Source organism: Opisthocomus hoazin, chromosome 5 (assembly GCF_030867145.1).
Source record: "Opisthocomus hoazin isolate bOpiHoa1 chromosome 5, bOpiHoa1.hap1, whole genome shotgun sequence".
In the NCBI taxonomy this organism is placed as follows: domain Eukaryota; kingdom Metazoa; phylum Chordata; class Aves; order Opisthocomiformes; family Opisthocomidae; genus Opisthocomus; species Opisthocomus hoazin.
The window spans coordinates 3,565,555-3,591,200 of NC_134418.1; the positions used below are offsets into that span (position 1 = coordinate 3,565,555).

The 25,646-nt window shown below is 53.7% G+C and overlaps 1 protein-coding gene across 2 annotated transcripts in view; it reads left to right on the forward strand.

Moving 5' to 3' along the window:
* The first annotated feature begins 524 nt into the window (after window positions 1-524).
* LZTS3 (leucine zipper tumor suppressor family member 3) overlaps window positions 525-25,646 on the forward strand; it is a 60,098-nt gene continuing 34,976 nt past the window's right edge. For both annotated transcript variants that reach the window (XM_075420264.1, XM_075420266.1), the window contains exon 1: window positions 525-720. The gene's annotated coding sequence lies outside the window, so the exon portion shown is untranslated. The remainder of the gene's footprint in view (window positions 721-25,646) is intronic.

The following is a 25,646-nucleotide window of genomic DNA, read 5'->3' on the forward strand; positions in this document are numbered from 1 at the left end:
CTTTGAGCTGAAAGAGGGGAGATTTAGGTTAGATCTAAGGGACAAATTCTTTACTGTGGGGGCGGTGAGGTCCTGGCCCAGGTTGCCCAGAGAAGCTGTGGCTGCCCCCTCCCTGGCTGGGTTCAAGGCCAGGTTGGATGGAGCTCTGAGCACCCTGGGCTGGTGGAAGATGTTCCTGCTCATGGCAAGGGAGTGGGACTGGATGATCTGTAGGGTCCCTTCCCACCCAACCCATCCCGTGATTCTACGATTCCATGAAACATCCCCTGTCCCAGAGCCCTAGGGGGTAAGATGGGGGGGGGGGGGATGGGGGAAGTCTGGGGGGGGGGATGTCCACTCAGCATCCCACCCTCGCCAGCCAGGGACATGGCCTGACCCCGTGGAGCCCTGTCCGGGGGGTTGGCGAGGGAAGGGTTAAAGGGAAGAAGGCGAGCAGATCCTCCCTCCATCCTTCCCTGCCTCGCTGTTAGGCTGCTGCTCTGACAGGGGGTGGGGTCGGGGCTGGCCGCCGTTTGCCGCAAGAAGGGGGGGGAAACGTGGCTGCGAGTGTGTGTGTGTGTGCGTGTGTGTGCGTGTGTGCGCGTGTGTGTGTGTTGGTGACACACGACAAAATGAGCTGAGACCCCTCGGACGGCAGCGGCCGCGCAGCCACCGCCGCTCGGTCCCCAGCCCGGTCCCTGCCCCGGGGACCAGCGAGACCCCCGCGCATCCCCGCCAAGAGTAAGGCTGAGGGTGGGGAGGTACTGGGGGGCACTGGGAAGCCGTACTGGGGGAAGGTGGGACGGGGTGGGGGGGTATTAAGAGGCGGGGGGGGGGGTGGCCGGAGGGTGGGAGAGAAGTGGGGTGCACAGAGAGCAAGGGGGGGGGGGGGACGTAATGCTGGAGCTTCGCTCTCCTGAAGAACCCACCCAGAGATAATTTGAGGGGGGGAAGATTTTGAGGATGGGGGGGGGGGGGTGGAGGATGGGCTGCCAGCGCCGATTTCGGGTGTGATGGAGGGGAGGGAGCCTTGTTTGCGCCCAAAGTCGCAGCTGCCTGGATTTGGCCCCGCGGGGCCCGTTTGGATGTGACAGCACCCAAAAATAGAGTGCAAAGCAGGGAGGGGCGGCGGGGGGGGGCAGACCTGTTTGCCAGTGCCCAGCAGGATCAGGTTATTCCCTCCCCCCCCCTTTCCCCATCCTCAGCTGCTTTTATTTATTTCTTTATTTCTTTCGCAGTGATGTCAGGGAGGGGAGCGGTGGCTGGGGCTCGGGGGGGGGGGGGGGGGGGGGGTTGTTGGGGGGGTTTGGATTCGAGCAAAGGAGGTTGCTGGCGGCCGAGTGATTAACGTGCAGTTGCTGGGAATTATGTCATCTGCCTCGGTGCTGGGTGGCCCTCGCCCAGCAGCGGTGGGGAGGGAAGGGAGGGAGGACTTTTTGGAGGGGGGGGACGACGACACGTCACGCCACGGGTCTCCCCGCTTGGGACTTCACCCAAGGAGGCACCGATGCCTCCACGGCTTCGCGGAGACGCAGGCGTCAAGTGTTCCACCCCACCCGTTGCGACCCCTCCCCAAGCCACGGGTGCACGCTGTGGGTGCCAACCCACCCCGCTGCCCTCAGCTCCCCGGGGTGCCCAGGCCCACGGGCTCCGTCCCCACGCCGGAGAGGAGCAAGTTGCCGCTCTTCCCCATGGCTCATCCCGCTCCAGCTGGGTTTGGAGCAGCCGGGGAGGGCATCGGGATGAAGGAAGGATGAAGGCAGGCATCCCCCGTGCCAGCTCCCCGGGAGCGAGCGGGGCTGGAGCTGCTGCACTGCAGCAGAGAGCCCGATCCGGGGATGTGGCCGTGCCTGGGGGTGGGGGGGAGGGCAGGGACCCCCTCTTGCCACCCTCAGCTGCTCCTCAGGGTCAAGGCAGGAGCCTGGGGACCTGTGGCTGCCAGCGGTCCCTCCGCTCCGGAGGGGAGTGTTGGGCTGCTGGATGCTCCCCAGCCTCCGGAGCATCCCTGGAGCATCCTCTGCCCCTGCCCTGCACGCGTGGGGAGCTGGGGGAGGGGGGCAAGGCCTGCCAGCTGAGCCTGGCCTGGGTCCCCACTGCACATCGACACCTTCTTCCCTCTGCTCCGCACCCCATACAGCCCCACACAGCCCCATGCAGCCCCCCACAGCTCTGTGCAGTCCCATGCAGCCCCATGCAGTTCTGTGCAGCCCCATGCAGCCCCACACAGCCCCATGCAGCCCCACACAGCCCCATGCAGCCCCATGCAGTTCTGTGCAGTCCCACATAGCCCCATGCAGCCCCATGTGGTTCCATGCAGCCCCATGCAGCTCCATGCAGCCCCATGTAGCTCTGTGCAGCCCCATGCAGCCCCATGAAGCCCCATGCAGCCCCATGCAGTTCCTTGCAGCTTTGTGCAGCTCCATGCAGCTCCATGCAGCTCTGTGTAGCCCCATGCAGCCCCATGTGGTTCCATGTAGCCCCATGTAGTTCCACAAAGCTCCATGCAGCCCCATGCAGCTCCATGCAGCTCCATGCAGTTCCATGCAGCCCCATGCAGTCCCATGTGGTTCCATGCAGCCCCATGCAGCCCCATGCAGTTCCGTGCAGCTCCATGCAGCCCCATGCAGCCCCATGCAGCTCTATGCAGCTCCATGCAGCTCTGTGTAGCCCTATGCAGCCCCATGCAGCTCCATGCAGCCCCATGCAGCCCCACACAGTTCCATGCAGCCCCATGCAGCTCCATGCAGCCCCATGCAGCCCCATGCAGCTCTATGCAGCTCCATGCAGCTCTGTGTAGCCTTATGCAGCCCAGCACAGCCTCGTGCAGCCCCATGCAGCCCCGTGTAGCTCTGTGCAGCCCCGTGCAGCCCCACGCAGTTCCATGCATCCCCATGCAGCCCCGTGTAGCTCTGTGCAGCCCCATGCAGCCCCACGCAGTTCCATGCAGCCCCATGCAGCCCCATGCAGCTCCATGCAGCCCCATGCAGCCCCACGCAGTTCCATGCAGCCCCATGCAGCTCCATGCAGCCCCATGTAGCTCCATGCAGCTCTGTGCAGCCCCATGCAGCCCCGTGCACCACGGCAGAGGGTCGGGCAGGGAGAGGAGCAGGCAGATGCAAGCAGAAGGGCTGCAGGGAGACGGGAGTGGAGGCAGGAGGGGTGGGCAGATGCTGTAGTGGGGCTGTGCTGGCTTTTTCTGCCCCACGTCGCAGTACATGGGAGGGGTGATGCCAACAGCTTCTTTAATTCAAGCGGGGAGTCGGTGGGTGTAATTCAAGCCACGGGATGCCACTTGCCCCACGGGATAACCTTTGGCAACTCCCTTAGCTCTTCCACACTCTGCTTTCAACACCCTCCAGCACATCCTTCATCCACAAACATGCTCGGGCAGCGGATTATGCCAGCGGCCGAGCCCCCGAGGGAGGTGCTGACATTAAACAAGGGAACAGGATCTCAAAGCACCCGGGGTCTCGAGCAGCCAGGGGTGGGAGGCTCCTGCATCACGTGCGGTGCGTTCGCCCGTCCCCTGTCCACGCAGGGAGCTGTGCGGTTTGTTTACGTGTGGCCCCGGTTCGAGCGGCGATCTGCCGGGGCTATATATAGCAGGCGATGCTGTCATCCGAGTTCAGCCTGGCTGGGGAATTTATTTTCTGCAGAGGTTGGGAGGCGAACGGACTGAAAACAGGCGTGGAAATGCCAGGGCGGTGTGATTCCCCGTCTGCGGCGTCCGGGCTCCCACAAGGGAACCGGGCACGTTGTCCTGAGCGTTGGCCTCGTGACAATGATGGGGGAGAGGATGAATTCGTGGAGGGGCTGAAACTTCCCCCGTCGGCTTCTTGCGGCGTGCGTGGCCGCATGGGCTCCGTGCAGGGACGAGGGTCAGCGCTTCTCGAGCCAGTCTTTGCTGGGTCACTGGGTTGATGCCCTCAGGGACCAACCCCCAGCCCCCAGGTCCAAAAGGAGGAGGTAGAAAAGCATCCGAAAGTCCAACATCTGGTTGCAGGAACCTAGATACTTGGGAGACAGCAGCAGCTTGTGCTACCAGAGATGGGACTGGGAGAGCCCCAGCCTCCGTGGGGCATCAGCCCTGGGCACTCGCTGCAGCATCCATCACAGGGGCATCATCATGTCATGGTGGTTCACGATGAGGGCATCTGTTGATCGCCCATCCCTCCCCGGAGGAGGAGGAAAGACGGCCCCCTGCCTTGTGAAAAAAGGCAGATGGGAAGGGTGGTTTCCAAACGCGCTGTGAAAACCACACTGCATCAGCAGTCAGAGGCACTCGCTGCAGGATAACTCAGCGTGGAGCAGGAATCTGGATAAAACAGGCTGCAAAAAAGTTTCTGAAGGGAATCACGTCCCAGCGGGGAAGCTTAAGAGTTCAGATGGTGTTGCTGGAGCTGTCATAGGGCTTAAAATCTGCTTTCTCTTGAAGGGGAACTGAGCACACCAAGAAAAGCCCAGCCATGCCTGGGGCTGTCAGAGAAATCCAGCAACCAAAGGGTGAAACGAGGAGATTTCTTGTTTCCCTTCGAGGAGGATCTTTCCCCATTAGTCATTCTTGTCACAGGAGCTGGCAAACATGGTTATTATTTGAGGGCTCTGAAAGTGAAATGGAGGCACGAGTCCAGGAGCCCGGACATCCCTGCCCCACGAGCAGGGGGGAGCAGGCAGGGACCCCCCCCAGCCCCTCCAGTTCACCCACGCTTCTCCTCCATGGGTAAAGCCTTTATACCCCACATTGGGTCGCTGCATTCCTCCTTTGGTCAGGCTTTTCCCAGCCCAGGAGTCCTTTCCTTGCAGGTCGTGGTGGCACCAGGAGCCATAGGTAGGCTGTGAAGCTCCTGAAGCACAGGAAGTTCCGTCTGAACATGAGGAAGAACTTCTTCCCTCTGAGGGTGACGGAGCCCTGGAACAGGCTGCCCAGGGAGGCTGTGGAGTCTCCTTCTCTGGAGATATTCAAGACCCGCCTGGACAAGGTCCTGTGCAGCCTGCTGTAGGTGACCCTGCTTCGGCAGGAGGGTTGGACTAGATGACCCACAGAGGTGCCTTCCAACCCCTACCATTCTGTGATTCTGTGATTCTGTGATTTTGGAGGTGGTGGTGGTCCGAGCACCTTGAGACCCAGCAACAAGCCAGGTGGTTCCTGGCAGAGAGCAACGTGCACCCAGGCATCATTGTGAGGGGGAAAGGACCCTGCTGACACCACCCATTTTTTGGAAGCCAGGTGCTGGACTTTTGCTTTTTCCCACTGTTCCTGCAGGAACACGTCTTGGTGAGGCAGGGGGTGAGGACATCTCTTCTGAGATCCTCACAGTGGTGGTCCCAGAACAGGAGCTGAGCAGGCAGGGAGAGCGTAGCCAGGAGGAGGTTCACTTTCCTAGGGGGCAAGAAGGTCCACATAGCTCCTTGATCAGCAAGGAAAGCAAACACAAGCGTCAAAGCAGCTATCAGGAAAGAGGGAGATGGCTTAGGGCTTACAGTTCAGGGTCGGCTGGACCCAAGAGCTCTCTCAGCACAGGGAGTTGAAAGTCCTCTTGACTTGGTAGAGGAACTGTAGAAACTTCTGCTTCATCTCAGCGGAGCTGCTGCAAGGCTTGAAATCAGGCTCTCAGTGATCTTAGCTGAGAGTCCGCCTTTCAGAATTGTTTTTGCAATGAATATGTTGGGGTTTTTTCTGTCTCCTGGGCCAGAAGGACGGCTTTTGTCTGAGCCTTGCTAGAGTTTGATTCAAGATGAGAGTTGGTGGCCAGGTCTCTGCCTTCCCCCTCCTCCCCACTGACCGTTGAAGTGGCTGGCACCTTCCTTCTTACACGCGTGGATCAATGTTCGGGGTGGTCACAAGGGCTGGAAAAGTTTTGGGTTTTTCCTTTGGATGAAAGCAGGGGAAGCTGCGGGATAACGTGACTCCAGCAGCTGGAGCCTCACTGGAGCATGTAGACTACAGGCAGCTCTTGTGCGCACAAGGATCCAGGAAGGCTACACCTACAGCAGCCTAGGCTAGCTGAGACATCAGAGAAACTCTCCTGGTCTCCAGCAGTTGGTAGCTCAGGGATTTACTCAATGATCCGAGCTTTCCCTTTTGCTCCATGACTTTTTTCTGGTTGCTTTCTGAGCCCCTGCATGCCCTTTAGCATCCACCAGCATCCTCACCGCTCCCACCACCCACCCAACAGCCACCTCCAGCCTTTCAGTCCTCAGCTGGTCCCAGTGGGTGCTGCCAGAGCCTGAACTGCAGCGCTGATCGATGCAAAACGAACTCACACGCCTGATCCTCACACCAGACCACCGGCATGGAGATACACAGCTCTCCCCTTCTCTTGGGGCCAGATCCTGATTGTGGGCCGGCGAGATGCTCCAGGTTTAGACAGACGTAACGGAGCCCATTCTCTTTGTAGGAAGCTCAGAAGAAAGACGATCATATTATTAACACATGCTGCTCTTCACACAAACAAGTTTGCAAATATTTATCCGCTGGAGATATACACGGGCTCGGAAGTTGCCAAGTAACGTAACAAGAGACGCTTTTAAATAAATATATGTGCGTCTGCGGGTGACGAATTAACCAAATCCCTTGGTATGTGGCCCAAAGACATGTTTTTCTCTGGAAGCCCAGCACCAGTAATGATAATAATGATCCGAGCCAGGAAAAAAACCTGTGAGAAACAACTGCTGCTCGTGTTTCCAGCACCCAGTGAATCCCAGGGGAAACGGGTTCCCCACCAGGAAGCTCCATAAGCACCGGATCCGTGTCTGCCAGGGAGAAATTGGGAAGGAGGATGGGATGTGGTTTTTATTGTGCAGAGGAAGTAAGAGCAAGTCCAGTGCACTTGGTGGGGTTTCATCCTGCATTGATGCACCTCTCCTACATACCTGTAGGACCTTCTCTATAGGCTCAGGTTTTCAAGACACCTTGTTGTAGACCCTGTATCATTCAGTGGTTCTCCATGTTTCCTTCCCTCCAGTCCCAAGGCCAAGCAGCAGGGCACATTGGACCTCTTCCTCTCCATACCAGGTGGCTATGTCCCACCAATCCAGCGGGAATGTTGCTTGCCCAGGCATTCTCTGCACCCTCTAGATGACCAGGGTTTTCCCGTTTCCCTGTCACGAAGTCCTGCTAAATCCCTGCTGTGAGGCCAGTTTACAAGTTCTGGGGGATTATTAGGGGAGTTGGAACAGGTTGCCCAGGGAGGTTGTGGATTCTCCTTCTCTGGAGATATTCAAGACCCACCTGTGCAGCCTGCTCTAGGTGACCCTGCTTCGGTAGGGGGGGTTGGACTGGGTGACCTACAGAGGTCCCTTCCAACCCCTAACATTCGGTGATCCTGTGATTCTGTGATTCTGTGATTCTGTGAGTCAGTGCTGCCAGAGGAGATGAGATGGATTTGCAGATGAACGGAGATGTCTCACCCAGTTCATCCTTCCATGGAGAAGCCGTGGCTTGTGGGGCTGGAATTTGGTGGAGATGTTCCCATAGATGTCCACCATCTCGTCCCCACCATCACAGGAGAGCATGGCCTGAGGGTTTTCTGAGGGTTGTAATTTTGGGGCCACTTTGGGGTTCTTGCCCAAACCACAGCATGAAGACAGGCTCCTTGGGCATGAAACTGGTAGGCAAGGTCAACTGGGTGAGCATCCCCAGCTGCGTGGTTTTGGGGAGGATGGACACTGCCCACCCTCAACGTGCCCAGGGTAAAGGGGCAAGAGGAGACAGCCTGGCCGAAGTGACAGTGGTAGATTTTGCCCAGAGAGGTTGTAGATGCTCCATCCCTGGAAACATTCAAGGATGGGAGCTGCTCCCCAAGCTCACAGCCATCGCAGCGCCCTGCAGACACGCTCCGAAGAGGATGCGCAAGGGGAGGTCAGAGCTTTTATTAGCCCAGCTGCTGGAGCTGGAAAAACCAGACCAGCTTTCGGGCACAGGAGCTCATCTCCTTGTCTGTGCCTTCTAATTATATCAGTTGATCTAGCACAAGCTCGTTCCACTCCCCGTGGACCATGCCTCCATTACACCGCCAGCTCTGCCCTTCGCAAGCACTTGGAGTAACAGCCAAGCCATCCCACTTGAGAAGTTGGGGATGGGAGGACCGGCCATCCCACCTCAGACATTTCCCTGCAGAGGGATCTTTTGCCTCCAGCGATGCAAGGAATTGCAAGGGGATAGGGAGAGGGGACAGGGGGCAAGAGACAGGGATATGTTGGTGTTTTGTTTGGCCAGACCATGCATCTTGCCCTGCTGTTGGCCCTTCGGTGTGATTGCTCCAAAGTGTTGTGTGGAAAGCCAGGGAGGGCTGTCCCTGTAATGGGGGTCAGCCAGGCTGGCTCCTCAGGGTGTCTCAGAGAGGTCAGGACAGAAAGGAGAGGATGAAAGCATCCCAAAAACTATCTGGGATGGGCAGAGCTGCACCCCCATGTCCCCTGCAGTGCACAGAACTCAGATCCCACATCTCTTCTCTTCCTCCAGCCACCATGGTCCTGCTCCCCCTGCCCAGAGCAGGGGGGGTCTAGCAAAGACCAGAAGCTGTTCTTGGCTCAAATCTCTCCCTCCTCAAATAAATACATTTCTCAAAAGGCCTCTAGGAGAAGCCACAGCTCTACCAAGTTTCAGCTCAGCAACGGCATAGATACCCATCTCCAGGAGCAAGCTGAATACAGCCCATAAAGCACGGCTCTCGTGCCAGTCTCGGGGAGACCCCGATGTTCTCCACGGCTTCTAGCTCCTCCTGTAACACAAACAACAGATCACTGCTGCTGAGCTGGTCCTCAGCCAGCCATGGCGCAGCAGGATTTTGCTCTCCTCCTTCCTTCGATCCACGCTCTTCCCCCCTCCCAATGGTTTTCCGAGCCGGGATGCAGTTGCAGTTGCATTTGCAGACCCCAGAGACTGATCTCTTTGGGGATCAGGACGTGCCCAACAGCCACGAGTGGTTTTAGCGGTGTTGAATCCCGAGTGGAGAGTTTGTTCTCTGTTTTGTGCTCTGCTGCTGGCATTTCGTGTGGCCCCTGGCATGTTCCTTAACGTGCAGACCTCAGTTTCCCTCTGCTAGGCTGTATTGCAGCCCCCAAAGCCCAGGGCAGCAATGGCAAAGGACTGTAATCAGTGGGAACTAAATTAGGGACTGTGATGAGATATTTTAAAACCTAATCTTGTGGTTAAAGCAGTGAATGTGTGACCTGCACGTGTTTGGGGCAGGCAATCCTCCACGGACAATGACCAGTCTGTTTCCCAGCAGAGCCTGAACAAACTCATCTCACCTGTGACCTGCAGCTCAGGACGGCTGTGCTGCACTGCTGGGACCGGCCAAACCAACCCACGGCCTGTTGACATTCCTCAGCGCCAGCCAAAAGGCTTTGTCTTCCCCTCCATGCTCTGAGAGGCCCAAATTAGCTTTTAATAATAATAATACACATACACACACAAAAAAAAAAAGCCCTGGGCAAACAATCCAGCCCCGGACTGCAAACACTCCCCGAGGGGCACCAGGTGTGGTGCATTCCTGATAGCCGGGAAAGAAAGGAGGGATTATTTCCCTCTCCAACTGGGTGAGCAGCAGTGGCCAGCCCGGCCGGCAGCCACGCCGGCTCCAAGCAGGGCTGGGTCATGCCCAGCATCATGCGAGGTGGGTACATGGCTTTGGGAAGAGGTCCTTCAGCCAAGGCGTGAGCAAAGCCTCAAGCTCCAAAGGTGACTAACGGCGGTATTTCTTGGTTAAATATGTTTCCTCCATCAGGGGTGAGGGGTTTCAGGCAATAAAAGGGAACTGTTTATTTTAAAAACAAGTCCTGTGGGTCACCCGAGCTATCCCTGAGCTGCCTCCCCGTGCCGTGAATGCCCGCGTAGCCTGCTCAGCTACCTCAGCATTGAGTTGTGCAGATGCATCCACCACCTAGAGGTTATTCCTTGCAGCTGGAAAACTTAATTGTTCCTTCTTTCATGAACTTTCCCATCATCTGTTGACGTCTTTTCCCCTCCTCCTTAGCAGAGAATTCGAGCAAGCGTAGGACAACTGTGGTTATAGCTCCAGCCTCGGCTTTGGCCAGAACAGGAACTGGGGAAAACCCTTTTGCTTCAGTTCTCCACCCTTGGCATGGGGGTCAAAGCAATTTTGCACCCCTCCGGGGTTATAAAGGCAGGCAGAGATTTCGCTGGGCCAGCTGCCATGACAAAACCAGGGCATCTGCCAGCTCCAGAGCCAGGCAGCAAAACTCCCCAGCCTAAAGTCCAGCACAAGATGACAGCAACCATCCCTTTCCTCCGAGGGAGAGCACGCAGGCGATAACACCAGCCACCCCCCCCACCCCGCATCCCAGCGGGGGCCATGTCTCTGTGTCATGCCCCATCTCGGGAAGGAGAATCCTTTCATTTCCTCTGGACACTTATCCTCTAAGGATCTTGATCCTGGGGGCGAGCGACACAAACACCCTTTAAATCCATCACAGCAGGCTTAAGGGAGGATTAGCCGATGTCTCTACAGGCTTTAAGCCGGTCTCTGGCTCCTGGGTGGAGCTGGTCCCGAAGCCCCATATCCCGCCCTGGTAGCCCCATCCAGCTTCAGGCTTGCATTTCCCAAAGGAGATGCTTGCAGGTAGAAATGGAGCGAGCCCGGCTCTGACTCCCATCGGGAGATCGTTGCATCTCAAGAAAACCCAGGCTGGCAACTCGCTTCCAAAAATGGCAACCATTGTTAATTGCAGAGCTGGTTCTGGTGTGGGTCAAGGACGTGGATGAGCGTTATCTCCTGCCCTCTGCCTGCACCGTGCCTGTGGATGGGGAGGAGAGAGATCTTCCCAGGCTGTTTGACCCCGGCATTGCCTGGGAGAGGAGAAATCCCCCCTGCTCCCCTCCTTTGGAGGGGGGGCCCTACAGAGCAGCCCGGATATTTCCCCGATGAAGAGCTGACTTCTCCCTTTCATCTCAGCCTGGCTGGCTGGTGGTCTTCATCTCTCTCTGTCATCCCCTTCCTATTTGCAAGCCATTACCTGGATCGCTTTCCATTCTCGGCACTTTTCCTTCTTAATTTGTCTCAGCAATGTTTTTTTCCGTCTTAGCTTCACTGCTACCCACTGCATCCCCTTTAACTCTTCCCATTGCCCATCAGCGAGGACTTTTCGATCAGGACAGTTCTCACAGACCCTCCCAGGATGGCTTTACTCCAGCACGGGCAAGGGCAAGCTTGTATAACAGCTGTTGACACCGTAACATCATTTCAATCGATCTTGTTTGCTAATTAGCTGATTGCAGTAATTGGCATGAATTACCTCGGGGAATTCTGCCTCCCTGAAGGTCTGCAGTGGCCGGCTCGTCCCACGTAGGAGGTGGGAATTGCAGCAGTGAGATGGCTTCTGCTCCAGGGCCACCTCTTATACACGTATCCCTGTAACTTGTAGAGAAGCAGAGGAATTGCAAGAGGGGAATCATAGCCTGGTACAGTGATTTTTAATTCCCAGAGTGCCTGAGAGGCACCAAAACTTCCAGCATATTCAGACTGGCTACTTTAAGCCTAAAATAAATTAAAGTACCTGTTTATGGCATGAAGTGATGAGTGGATGCGGCTCTTCGCTCTTCCTCAAAATGCATCTGGACATCACTCAACTGTTGGCTTAAAGACAAACCTAAAGCAGTAGCTTTTCTCAGAGGGCATAATTCCCTTGCAAAAATCCACCGCCAAAAATTCATGGAGGACAAAACGTCATTAAGTTGGGTGAGGAGGGACCAGGCAGTGTCATGGAGACTGAGTGTCCTCTGATGGCATCAAACCATTTGGGGGGGTCCAAAGGCAACCCCAGGCATGAGGTATCCCTGAAAAGCTGTGTGACAGGGGAGATACGGGGAAGGATCAGTGAGTTTTAACACTTCCTGCTCCTTTTTTCTCTAAGTACCATCTGCACGGGGAGGATGGAGGCTGGGAGGACCTTTGTGGAGCCCAGCTAGAAACACCCCTGTCCCAGACCCTTGGCACCCAGTCAAGACCCGTCATTTCACCACTGCCCATCATACACTTCAATGATAAATCATACTCATTTTTTCACCAGAATAACCGTGTCACTCCAAACCAAAGCACCTCACAGGAGCATATTTCCATCTGCGAAGCTGCCTGGGTCATCTAATACAACCTGCCCAAAATGGAGTTGAACAAATCTGCAAAGTCCCCTTTTGCATGAGGCATCTATTTGTATCGACAGCTTCCCACGCTCCATCCCTCCAACACTGCTTCGCTTTCTGCCGGGCTAAGCTGCGTCACTCCAGCTCTTTTTCTTTCCCCTTTTCTTGAATATTACCCTGCAATTATCATCTTTCCAGTCTTATGGGATCAGAAAGAAATCCCAGGACTTGTTAGAGAGGATGAGCAGCAGGCCACACCACTCCTCACCCTGCTTCTAAGGGACTCTCGGGAGCAAATTAATCCAAGCCCACTGTTTAAAAATGTTTATCCCTAGGCCATGCCATTTAGTATCTTCCTAGGTTACTAATGGACTAGAAAGCACTTTGTTGCCCCTGTGCAACACGAGAACATCAGCCTGCTTTTGTCAAAGCCAGAAGAGAAATTATTGAGCGTTTCTGCCTTTTCTCCATTGTTATCAGCAATTTTCTGATCTCCAGCCTGGGGACAGAGAATGCTGCTGCAGCTCAGTTATTTCACTGCTCTTCATTTTGAAAAATCAAGACAAAAGTTGCTTCCTCCCGGTTGTCTGTGAACCTCCAGGAGAGATCTGATATGGCCAATGCTTGGGAAGGGGATTCATTCATTGCAAACTGAATTGCAGAGTAAATGCCATCAGTTTCTTGAGCCAGAATACCAACAAGCGCTTGTCCTGGTAGCCAGTGTTGGTTCTTCTGCGTTTTGAGAGGAGAAAATAGAGCTCAAATGGAACTGGGGTCTCCAAGACCCTTCCACTCTCTGCCAGAGATGCTGAAAGGCCAGATTGTTAGCCAGACTTCTTATTCTTTATTTTAAGAGGGTGAGATTTTTAGCTGGGCATCCACTGGGTGAATAAACATCATAAACAGGTCTCAACCCCATGTAATGCCATCAGTCACTGCCAGCGGCCCCGGCTACAGAACGCTGTCATCTCACCACCTGTGTGGGTCACTCGTCCTCCTCTGAAACTACATAGGGGTTCCATAGGGAGTCCTGGGGCCAAGTGCCATGGTCACAGCAGATGCAGCCCATCTCTGTAGCCAGGATTGCAGGGCGACGTCACCTGAGGCTCCCATTACCCTCTGTTACCATCTCTGATGCATTTTGAGCTCTTGGCAGGGGTAGAAATCAGGCAGCAGTGGATACTAAGGGAGATCCTGGGTTTGCACTATTTATCTGGTGCTTTAGTCTCCAAACACGCAAGAACCAGCTGGACCCATCCATGAGGTCTCAGCAGGACAAAGGGCACACTGAGACTTTGTGATGACTTGCATTTTGTGGAGCAGAGGGGTGAAGACCCCCTGGCAGCTCACAAAGAGACTGTGTCAGACCCGGCCAGGTGCGAGCCAAGAGGTGGATAACCCATTTTTACCGCTGCAGAGGAGGAGTTCTGCTGGTGGAGCTGTCGTTGAACAGCTCTGTGAAGGATGAGTGGCATGCGTGGGGGTGGCTGGCTCGTTTGATCTGAGGGAGGAGCTGGGTGAGGACATGGGACTCATCAGAGAGAAACAGACCCAGGCAGAAAGCAACAGCAGTAGGAAAAGCTGATGCTTTTCCTTGCTGAAGGTTTGCAAGGTTGGACACAACGAAATTCCCTCCTCCCCCTCTTGCTGAAAAAAGCCACATCCCAAGAGGTATTCAATGCTGCGTTTGAATCCATTCAAAACACATCAGGGTCAAACCTTTTTAATGCAAGAAAGAAAATAAACCCAAAGACAAAAAGCTATTCTGGAGTAGGGGAGGGCAGGGGAAGGAAGTGGCTCCCAAAATATCAATGACAACCCTTCCTTTAACCCCAGCTGCAGCTGTGGGTTGGGTGTCTCTACACCAGCAGGACCTAGCAGGGCAGGAGATGTAAGCACATCCTTCTGCACCTTTCTCTTGGTGGCAGTGGGCCTCAGTGATCAAACCGCAGAGCTCTGGGCAGGTTGGGTTAGGACCGTGAGGGTCTGGGTGCTGGAGAGGGGACATCTCTTGGTGGGAAGGGTTGAGCAGGACAGGATGGGCTCCTGCAGGGAGAAGGGAGTTGGCTGGCACCAAAGCTCTTTGCATCTGATTTAAATACTATTAAACAAAACATTGACCTCCTCCTCTACCCCATCTCCTGTGGCCACCACCCCTCTGGCCAACAGGACCCCACCACTGTGTGGGCTCCTGGGGTCTCCTGGTGGCTTTTGGAGGTTGCATTGCCCCTGCCTGTGATCTCAGCTGAGGTGGCCAGAGGCAGCTGGACAGACTCCTGGACGCCACATCTCCAAAATAACTGGGGCTGTCTTCCCTGCATTTCTGCTCTTTGGCTGGAACCACCAAGTGAGGCTTTTTGAGAAGCGACCTTTGAGCCATTCCCATGTGGGGTTAAAGCTCTGGCACTTGGGAAGAGATGGGGGGGACTTTGACCTGGAGGAGAGGGTGGACTTGAAGCCAGAGACAACTGAAATCCAGTTTGGTGGGAATGGACACAGAAGGTCCTACTTTCTTCTGGGTGTCTTATTGCAGTGGAGGAGGGCACCTAAGGTTTAGAAAACCCCACTGATAAGGCTGAACCCAAGATGGGACCCTAGAAAATCTCTGGAGAAGGAGAAGAGAGTGAGAGTGCTCAGCCCTCCCTCCTTTCAAGCCCACCTCTGCTGGGATGCTGACACATCTCCCCGGTCTCCCACCCCACCACCCCTGCATGCTTGTGAGGTTGGGGATGTCCTTCAGAGGGTGACCAAGGGTCACTCCAGAGACAAGCACAGGGTCTGTTTGGAGCAGCACAGAGAAAGGCCATTTCCCCACAGCCCGTGATGTGTCTCAGGAATTCACGGTCTGTGACGGGTGAGTCAATGTGAGCGCGAAAAGTCTGGCTATTTTTAGGACCACTGACATTTGGGGGTGTTTAACCCCCCTCCCTCCTGCCACGGCCAGCGTCTCAGCAGGACCTCGCTTGTGGTGCAGCCACCTCAGACCGGGAGCAAAGTCAAAGGCACAGCTCAACAGCCATCATCAGTGCAGTGCTGACATCAGCAATAATCATCAGGCTGGTGAGGGGTCTGGAGAACAAGTCTGATGAGGAGCAGCTGAGGAAGCTGGGGCTGTTTAGTCTGGAGAAGAGGAGGCTGAGGGGGGACCTTCTCACTCTCTACAACTACCTGAAAGGAGGGTGTAGTGAGGCGGGTGTTGGTCTCTTCTCCCAAGTAACTAGCGATAGGATGAGAGGCAATGGACTCAAGTTGCGCCAGGGGAGGTTCAGATTGAATATTAGGAAAAAATTCATTACTGGAAGAGTGGTCAGGCACTGGAACAGGCTGCCCAGGTAGGTGGTGGAGTCCCCATCACTGGAGGTGTTAAAAAAATATGTAGATGTGGCACTTTGGGATATGGTTTAGCAGGCATGGTGGTGTTGGGTTGACCGTTGGACTTGATGATCTTAGAGGTCTTTTCCAACCTATGATTCTATGATTCTATGAACACTGGTCTTCAGGGAACATGCCAGACTAGATCAGGCAAAAACGACACTTCCCAAGGCAAACAGGTACCAGCCTCACAGATTGGTGCTTCCTAGGATGAGGAGATGAAGGTTGCAGAGTCACAGTGACTGCGAAGAGAGGAGGAAGCAGGCAGGATCAAGGTGATCAAGAAGAGGCTGTTAGGAGCCACGGAGACAAGGCAGGAAGCTGTGCACAGATGTTTTGTCCAAGCTCTGCTTATCTGCTTCTTCAAGAGCTCAGAGGTCTGTTTGCACCAGGGTGACTCCTCTACTAGGAATCCACTTGTACTGAGTTAAAGAGCTCCTTACTAAGTCGTGGAGAGCTTCTCCAGAGCTTACACTCCTCCTGGGACTAGGCCCCATTTGGCATCACGTTGTAGTGTAGCTGTGTTCATGTGGTCGTGTCTTCCTCTGAAGCTCAGTGTACCTGTGCCACCTGCGCTGCCCTGCCTGGTGCCACTGACGCGTTGGTATGCTGGTGAGCCACCAGGTCTTGCATTTCTTGGCATCCCCTCTCTGCAAGTCAACACAACCTGCTGCCTCCTCCAGCTTATCTACCTGCTAGCATGGCATCACGGGACTTCTCCAGCTTCCAGCTGGGCTCTGCGACAGCGTTGCCTCTGAGCCAAGGCACTCCTTGTGCTTGCCCCAGGGCAACCCTGGTTTGGGTGGCCCATGATCCACCAACACTGTGTTGCATCTGTCCTTACCGGTGGATTTGGATCCTTAGCTCCTCCTTGGGGGCCAAATTGCCTCTTGCCAGGGATGCTCCTCCTTCCCACAGCATGCCCAAAATGCAGCCACCAAGTTCCATCTCCCATCCCCCACCATCCCACCTTCCTGCTGGAGATGAGTTTCTTGTCTTGTCTTCCTCCCACACCTACTCAGACTCCTGCTCTCCTCTCCAGAGCTTTATCCTCTCCTTGCTGTCCTGCTCGTACCCAGCCCTGGCTGCCCTGGACTGAAACAAGAAACAGAAGCTTTCCCCAACAGTCAAACATGTTTTCATGGAGGCTGCGTGCGGGACGGTCCTATTGAAAACTTCACTCTGCATTTTCAGTGTGCAAGCAATTAAGCCAGGCAAGTGACACAAATTTAGTTACCTTCATGCCAGATGATCTATCCTCAGTTTAGAAATATTCCTGGTTTATTTTTCTTTAGCAAAATATTAAGGGGGGTTGTAGTTTGGGGGTTTTTTCACTATCACACACAGAAGATCCTCTGCATCACGATCATTTGTGTTTTCCCAGATCTTTCTTCAACCTGTTGCCTTCCTGGGACATGGTGGGGGCACTTAAGTGTTTCAGGGATGAACAGCAGGGAAAATCAATACAACCAAAGGGGAAGGACGATAGAAAAGGGTCTGTTAGACAGCCTCAGTTCCCTCAATACACTCCTAAATGTGACTTCTGGGCATTTTGCACTGGCTCGTGGTGGATCTGTGGTCCATGAACTTGTCAAGTTTGCCCTTGAACCCAGGTACCCACCCAGCACCAACTGCATCCCGCGGCAGGGAGCTCCCCACGCCAGCTATTGGCGCATGAGGAAGGGGTTTCTTCCTTTTCTTCCTGATTTCTTCCTTTACCTGCCTCCTGATGGTTTTTGGCTAAGTGTTGCTCCTTTCCTTGCTGAAAAGGAGACAGAGATCAACATCTGTGTGTAGTTTGGCTGTGGTCCTTCTCCCAACTGCAAGCTGTCTGAAGCACTGCCCCAAAGCCACTGACGCTCTTGTAAAGCCTCCCAGGGATGTCTGAGCACTTTGTCAGCACAGATTCATTTAAAAACCTACAGAGGGAAAACGCTGAAAATACTTCTGGTATTTGTACAGGCAGATCCCACGGCAGTCCCTGTCAGCAGCACAGGTGAGACAAACGGCGTGGGATTGTTCACAGCCCAGACAAATTAATAAGGATGCTGTGCCGGGATGAAGTGCAAGCTTATAACACATGCCAAGCTCCTCTGGAGATTGTTTCACAACTGCTTCCCATTTTACATGCACACCTGAGACATCTCGCTGCCCTGAGCTCAAGGCAGGACTGAGAAAAAAACACAGGAGTGGTGAGACCAGGTGTTGGTTCAGCCTTCTCCACTGGCACGTCTTCACTCCGTACCGGGACAAAGGACTGGGAGCCTTTGCCTGGCTTTAGGCCACAGATGCTGAGCCGATTCGGGTTGGATGCGCAGTACAAAGCACAGTGGTGGGAGCTGGGGCAGAGGTGTGAGTCTTGGTCACCAAGGTCTTCTCCCCATGCAATGGAGCAATGTATGCAAACCTACTGGAACTAGGGAAAAGGGATGCTCTGAAGGGCTGGTGTGTGGTCCATGCTCAGCAAGAAGAGGAGGGGGAGAGGACGAGCTCTCAGCTAAATGGACACGGGCCAGGAACCGAAGGTCAGCTCCTCCACTTCTCCACATCTCCCTCCCAACCTCCCAACCAAGCAACCTGTTGCTCAAGCCATTTGTCGTCTGTAAGGCCTGGACCAGGACAGAAAAAAAGCCTCAATGGACCAAATGCAGCCTGGGAAGAAAAGCAATGCAGGGTCTCTCTAAGTGAGGATGAAGAGGGCAGAGGGATGGATGGCTTCTGTGCACAGAGCTGGATGTCCCCATGTGTGGCAGGACCGGTGTCTTGCTGGTATTTCATGGAGCAGAGAGCAGCCAGGAGTGCAGTGTCCAACCTCCTCCTTTGCCAGCTCCAGAGCCAGCACTGCTACGAGGTGATTTGCATCCACACTTAACACATACCACAAGTCTGCTTAAAACCAGCATCCAGGACCTTCTCCCTGGCCTCGCTTTACTCTTCCAAGACTTCTGGTCACAACACCTAATAAAAGATACAACAGGATTGGAAAGGATACAGAGAAAGGGAGTGGGTAGGGAGTGGGGTTTTATGGAGAACAACTATCTAAGCTAGAAATGTCCAGCCTGGGAAAGGTCAGTCTGAGGAGGGGTTTGATATATAAGGGTGTATAAAATCATCGCTATCTGGGGGAATAATTCTCGTAATGGAAGAAGAAAGGGTCTCAAATCATCATCTAGAGGTCATTTGCTCTTTGCACATGCCTTCAGGTAGCCTTGTCCTTGGCATGACCTTGAGAGATGCTGCAGTCTGCTTTAGGACACACTTGCCCCAACAGTCCTGGTGCAAAACAAGTTGAAGCTCCCCTTGCCTGCAAGCTCTGCCCAGCTCCCTAAACACACTCCCTGTGCTGCTGAAGTGTGTCCATGCCCACAGCACGCTTGGCTTCACACGTGGTGGAAACACCAGACAGGCAGAGGTTAAAGGTCTTTCCTAAAATGTGTCTGAAGCTTGGGGACCAGGAGAAGGGGTGAGCTGTGTGTGGGATGTGAACGATTACACAGCTCGCTGCTTCCAGAGATGCGGATAGGATGGAGAGAGCAGACAAGCTTGGCCCGAGCATCTGCCTCTGGAGGATTTGCAGCTCACAGACTCAGAATCATGGAATGGTTTTGGAAGGGACCTTAAAGATCATCTTCTTCCAACCCACCTGGCACAGGCAGTGACACCTTCCATCAGACCAGATTTCTCAAAGCCCCATCCAACCTGGCCTTGAACCCTGCCAGGGAGAGGGCAGCTACAGCTTCTCTGGGCAACCTGGGCCAGGGCTTCACCACCCTCACAGGGAGGAATTTCTTACTCATATCTAACCTAAATCTCCCCTCTTTCAGTCTAAAGCCATTACCCCTTGTCTTGTCACTCCCTGCCCTTGTCAAAAGTCCTCTCCAGCTTCCTTGTAGGCCCCTTTAACTACTGGAAGCCGGCTATAAAGTCTCCCCAGAGCCTTCTCTTCTCCAGGCTGAACAGCTCCAACTCTCTCAGCCTTTCCTCCCAGCAGAGCGGTTCCAGCCCTTGGATCATTACTGGGGCCTCCTCTGGACCTGCTCCAACACATCCATGTCCTTCCTGTGCTGAGGGCTCCAGAGCTCTGGAGGAGCTGCTCATTCGGTTTGGGTTAGAGATGCGGGAGGGGATCAATGCTGTAAATGAAAATCCAGTGTCTAAGTTCTGTCCAAAGGACATGTATGGGTGTCAAGGGCATCACTGAGTCTGGAGAAGGTGTCTTGCTGCCTGATGTGGAGGCAGGAGCAGAAGCAAAAGCATTTGGGATTTGATCCTGGCCATAAGGAATTTTGCAGTGCCTGGCTGAGACTTTCCTACTTCAGCACCAGCCCAAAATGAATGTGGTGACCATCTCCTCCTGGGTCCTCGTGAGCTGGTTCCTGCTGATCTGGCACTAACTAGTTATCAGCGATTGAAAGGAGTTCAAGGTCCAAGAGGTGGTTAAGGAAGAAAATCAGCTTTGTGTGTGGGACAGGAGACTGTTTCAACATGAGAGGTGCAGTGACATGCACGGGGGTGGGCAGGCTGGGGAGGATGTCAGCTGTAAAGGGAATGGGATGGGAATATGTTAGGAAGAACATGGCAGGGTCTGTCATGGCTTCTGCAAGAGGAGCAGGCTGGGACTCCTCAGCCTGGAAAAATGGTGGCTAATAGGAGGTATGAAAACAGTGGAGGATGGAGCAGAAATATCAGATGTGCTTGCCCTGCTCTTTCCGCCTTGACTTAGGCTTTTGGCCACCACTGGGAGACAGGATCTGGGCTTGGTAGGTGTTAACCTGACCTGGTAGATCTGCTCTCTTCTCCTGGTTGATGGTGAGCAAGGGACCAAATGGGTATGGTCATCTTAGACCAGATTAGCTGGGTCCAAGTCCTCGACCATACCTCCTCATCCTCTCTACAGGCTGAACCGAGAATTACTGCACCCATTTGAAAACATCCAGGAGTTTAATTTCTCCTCTGCAAATCATTTACAAAATTGCTTTCCCTTTCTCCCTGCTCCCACAACATCCTTCTCCACCTTTCTCTCGTTTCTGCTGGGAAAGATGCGCCCATTGCTTTGCAACCGGGGTATCATTCCCCACCTTCTCCCTGTTGACACTGATGGTGGGGGAAAATAATGTCTGCAGAAGCGGGTTTTTTTAATGGTGCCCCAGGAGCGTTGGGGTGGAAGCAGTACCCTGTGAGTCCAATGCCACTTTCCTCTTGGTGGCAGAAGCAGTGTTGCCAGTCCCGAGGTGGAGCATCCCATGGACCGTTTGCTTAGCAGGTTATCTACAAGCTTAACTTACCCCTGCCCTCATAAAACCATGTGAAGCCTTTTCTCACAGTTGCAACCAAATGCTGGTTTGGCAGCAAGCAAAGTGAAAACCAGATGTAAGCAGGGTTGGGGCAGGAGGTTTTTTCTCCCTGGAGGTGCAGGCACAAAAGACAATACAACACCAGATTACGGGGTACCCCATCGGTCCATAAGCTGCTTTGCAAAGCTCAGGTGAGGAAAAAAAAAAGAATGAAAGCCTGTAATAGGAGGAAAGAAAAATTTCCAGTAAGGATAGGGCCACAGCCCATCAGATTTTGAGAGGTAATGGTCATCTTCTGGCTGATGGGGGCAGTGGAGAAAGGTTTTGCATCAGTTGTGGGGTGCTGTAGGAAAAGCACAAGAGAACACCAAGGTATTGCAAGAAGGTTTGGGCTGGAGACAGGTCAGCAGAGATAGGGACATCAGGGATTTTTTTGGTGCTGTCTGACTTGGGTCCCTCTGGGTTTTCCGTTCCTGGAAAGATCATTTCTGATCACTGACACCAGAGGTCCTGCAGCCCCTGAGAGTGATCGTAAACAGGAGCAAAATGGTCTTCCTTCTGGGCAGGTCTCCCCTCACGTCTGCTGGGTTGTTTATTTAGCCACCACAGGGCAGCTTGTAGGTTTTCATTAGATCTGGCCCTAATTACAGCTCTGTTGAGCCTTGTAGTGCTCTTTCTCCATCATCCAGTTCTCCATATCTTCCAGGTAGAAAAAAGCAAAACAGAGAAACAGGGAACATTTGTCACCCCTCTCGATTAGTCCAGGATAGAGAGGACATTTTTCCATCTGAGGACAGTTAATCCAAGCTGCACACACACTCTCACACCCACCACACAACCAGAAACATTTTCTCATCAAGTCCTCGGGATGTTGGCGCTTGCTCCCACGCTCCTGGCCCCACTTTCCAGCAATGCACCAGCTTGATGGAGGGTCCAAGGCACCACTTTTCTGAGGTTAGGAAGCCCTCCAGATGAGATGTCTTCAGGCAAAACAGACACCTGGTAAACATGGTATTAGCGGTGGATAGGATGGGGCAAGTGTGATGTAAGGAAATGGTGTCTGTGCTTGGCTGAGCGATGCTGGTCCATCAGAGCCCTCAAGGATGATGCTGTGAACACAACTGGGTTAGAGAAACACGTCCTGTTGCTGGAGGAGCCTCTTTGGGGGAGATTTGGATGTATCTCTTGCACCGTTTGGATGTATCACTTGCAGCTGATCTGCCGGCACTTTCCAGTGCTCTCAGGACACTTCTGACCAAACACAAAGTGAAGAGGAAACCAAAACTGTGCCTCTTTCATCCTCCATCCGTGCCCCAAAGCTTGCTGCCATGTCCTCCGTGCTGCCAGACCCTGTGAAAGGGCAGCTGCCCTCAGAACGCGAAGCCTTGTCCGTGGCCATCTCCGGCTCCACGAGCAAGACAGAGCACATAAAAAGCCCTCAGACAAAGTCGTTTGCAACCTCTGCATCCATTTCAAAGCATTATTTTCCTTTTGCAGAGGCTCTGGAGGGACGGGAGAAGCATTCAAAGCCCCAAGCTGGTTCTGAAGTCCAAAGCTGCGCAAACAAAAGGGTTCTTTTAATCTAATAGAGCAGAGCGCCCAGAAACCACTGAGAGCAACACCTCCCTGCAAATCAGGTCATTTAGCTAGCAAGTGAAAAATGGCTTCCCAAGGTTCAGAGCAGTAAGGCAGAAACCAAAGAGCATTTGAAGGAGGAGGGAAAGCCAAGCCCCGGCTTTGCCTTTCCTGCCCTCCCACTGGATCCCCCACCAGCCCGGCAGGCACCGAGGGAGACCGTGGAAATATTTCACTCTTTACACACTACTTCGAAACCTCAGAGCCACCCTTCCCACGGGGACTCAGGTCAGCTGCCACAATAAACTCCAAGTATTTTCCTAGCTGGCAAACAAAAAAAATGCGTGTATCTGTGTCTAGCTCTATAGCCAATATACATGAAACGATAAAGCCCCTGGCACATATCTTGCAAGAGCTAATTATAGGATTTGGAAGCTAACGTGATAATATTTTCTTTAGATGTGTGGTGCAGATGTAATTACTTCTCCGGAGATGCCAGCAGCAGATGACGCAAGATGCCCTTATGTAATCGGCTTTTATTATGCAGTTATGGAAATTTTCCCTCTCTGGCCCATCCTCTACTTTCCACTCAACGCCTTCTTTTCATTTTTCACCCTAAACTGTCTATGGCTTATTCAGAAGGTGATGGGGTGAGGTCAGTAGGCCAAACGGACAGTGAGCAGAAGGGCAGATTTGTAGAAAGCCCATTCCTGGGTTTCCCCATCCACCTCGTCCATAAAGGAGCAAAAGGAGTTAATGGTTTTACATCTGCTCTGTTGGCTTCCGCGCAGCTGGGAACAGGTCTCCGTCCACCTTTCTGCCTGATGGACAGGAACAGGGTCTCGTTGGAGCCAGGTCTCACCCCAGCCCTGGCATCTATTGTGGCTTGGACATCAGTGGACGCCAGGTAGCCATCTGCTCCATCCAGCATGCCGTGGAGGAGCACCTCAATGGTCTGCTCCATCCAGCATGCCGTGGAGGATCACCTCAATGGTTCGCTGCCCCCTTCTCAAGAAGGAGGCTGTGATCAAACCGCAGAAGAAAGCCAGTTTGTCACTGCAAGGACAAAGGCTTGGTGAGACACAAACACTTCAGTTGCTCCGAAGGTTGCTCCAGGGTGCACAAAGGTATCCAAGTCATTTCTGCCAGAGCAAAATCACAGTGTGATTGCAGGTCTCCAGCCAAAAATGCTTCCAAACCAGAGTGATTTTGGCCTGTGGATCCTTTCTGAGCTTTTGAGTTTTATTGCTTCAAATTGTCTCTGTCCTACTGCCTTTCTCCTCTGGCTGGACAGACAACAGAGGTCAAAGACACAGGTGTCTCCAGGACACAGGCTTCCTCCGCCACCAGTGCTGGTCAAAGGGGCCACACTCCCCTGACACAACCAGCAAACCCCCCTTGACTGCAAATATTCAGGAGAAAAGATCAATAAACATCCTGAGGCATCATCCCGTACCTGCAGCACATATTCTGGCTGTGCACCCTTCTGCTCCTACCCTCTTCCATGCCACTTGCCTGGTCAAACCTGGGTGTTTTCTTGCTGTGTTTTAGGACTAATACATACAGGGAGAGGTGACTTCTAGCTCTGGGCCATCCCGCCACCAACTGAGGTTGAAAAGCTGGGTCATGAAGAACTTTCCTCCTCATTTTCTCTGCACAGCATCCAAGCCAGCACACGGCTTGAGGAGGACGAGCCTGCAGGTGAAGCAAGCCTGAATCCTTCGATGGCTGGGAAGCAGAACCCAGGCAGAGTTTACAGAATCACAGAATCACAGAATAGTAGGGGTTGGAAGGGACCTCTGTGGGTCATCTAGTCCAACCCCCCCGCCGAAGCAGGGTCACCTACAGCAGGCTGCACAGGACCTTGTCCAGGCGGGTCTTGAATATCTCCAGAGAAGGAGACTCCACAACCTCCCTGGGCAGCCTGTTCCAGTGCTCCGTCACCCTCAGAGAGAAGAAGTTCCTCCTCATGTTCAGACGGAATTTCCTGTGCCTCAGTTTGTGCCCATTACCCCTTGTCCTGTCACTGGGCACCACTGAAAAGAGCTTGGCCCCATCCTCCTGACACCCACCCTTCAGATATTTGTAGGCATTTATAAGGTCCCCTCGCAGCCTTCTCTTCTTCAGGCTGAACAAGCCCAGTTCCCTCAACCTCTCCTCGTAGTGGAGATGCTCCAGTCCCCTCACCATCCTTGTAGCCCTCCGCTGGACTCTCTCCAGTAGCTCTTCATCCTTCTTGAACTGGGGAGCCCAGAACTGGACACAGTACTCCAGATGAGGCCTCACCAGGGTAGTGTAGAGGGGAAGGAGAACCTCCCTTGTCCTGCTGGCCACACTCTTCTTGATGCAAGAAGTGTTTAGAGAGCTGAGAAAGGGGGAATTGGCCATGCACAGTCTAAAGAAAAGAAAGCAAGAGAGCTGGGAGCGGAGACAAAACCACTGGTTCACCCACTGGGAAAACTTGTTTCCAGACATGGTCCAGTGCCAGCGACTGCAGAGGAATTTGTCTTCAGGGCAGGGAATACCCACATTTCTCTGAGGACAAGGAAGCCATAGGGAAGGCAATAGCTGGGTGATGTATTTGTTGTACTCATGGCATTTATTAACTGCAAACTGTAAGCTCCCAATGGAACCCAGGGCCACCAGGTCATGGATTTAAATGGTGTTTCAGCCCACACCCACCTTCAGTTGGAACAACCCCTCCCTGAGGTCTGTGGACTGTGTCGGCTGGATCCCCATGGACTGAAAAGGGAATGTAGACATTGAGTCCTATACAGAGAGGCTTGGTAGGCACCACAGAGGTGCTTCAGGCTTCCTGCTTGGTCCTCCACCGCCCCTCCAGAAGCTCCATCTTCCCAGGGCTAGAGGACCCTCTTGCTTTTTTGTTTGATGAAGACACCTCATCTTGCCCAGAGAAGCTGGCCAGGATGGAGATGGAGTGGGTGGGCAGGGACAGAGAAGGTGGACTGGGCATCATGCGTACACACAACTGAGGTTCTAGCCCCAACATTCCTCCCTTTTAATGCTGAAAATACTCTTCCACCCCGAGCCAAGGTGGGCAATTTATTTTGCTCCAATTTATTTTTACGAGACCTGGCCTGCTGCTTTTTGACAGTGAATGGGGGGTTTGCTTCCTTCGTTCTGGGTAACCACCCAAGGCTGTTTAAGCAAGATTCTCCGGTCTAGAAAGTAGTTGGGAAACCTGATAATGCCTGACTTTCTCATGGAGTATTGCCCACAGCCTGTTGGAGATCTCACCAGCATTGCCACCATCACTGCTTCTCTTGGGGTTGCTTCGTCAATACGTGAAGAGAGAGCAGGGA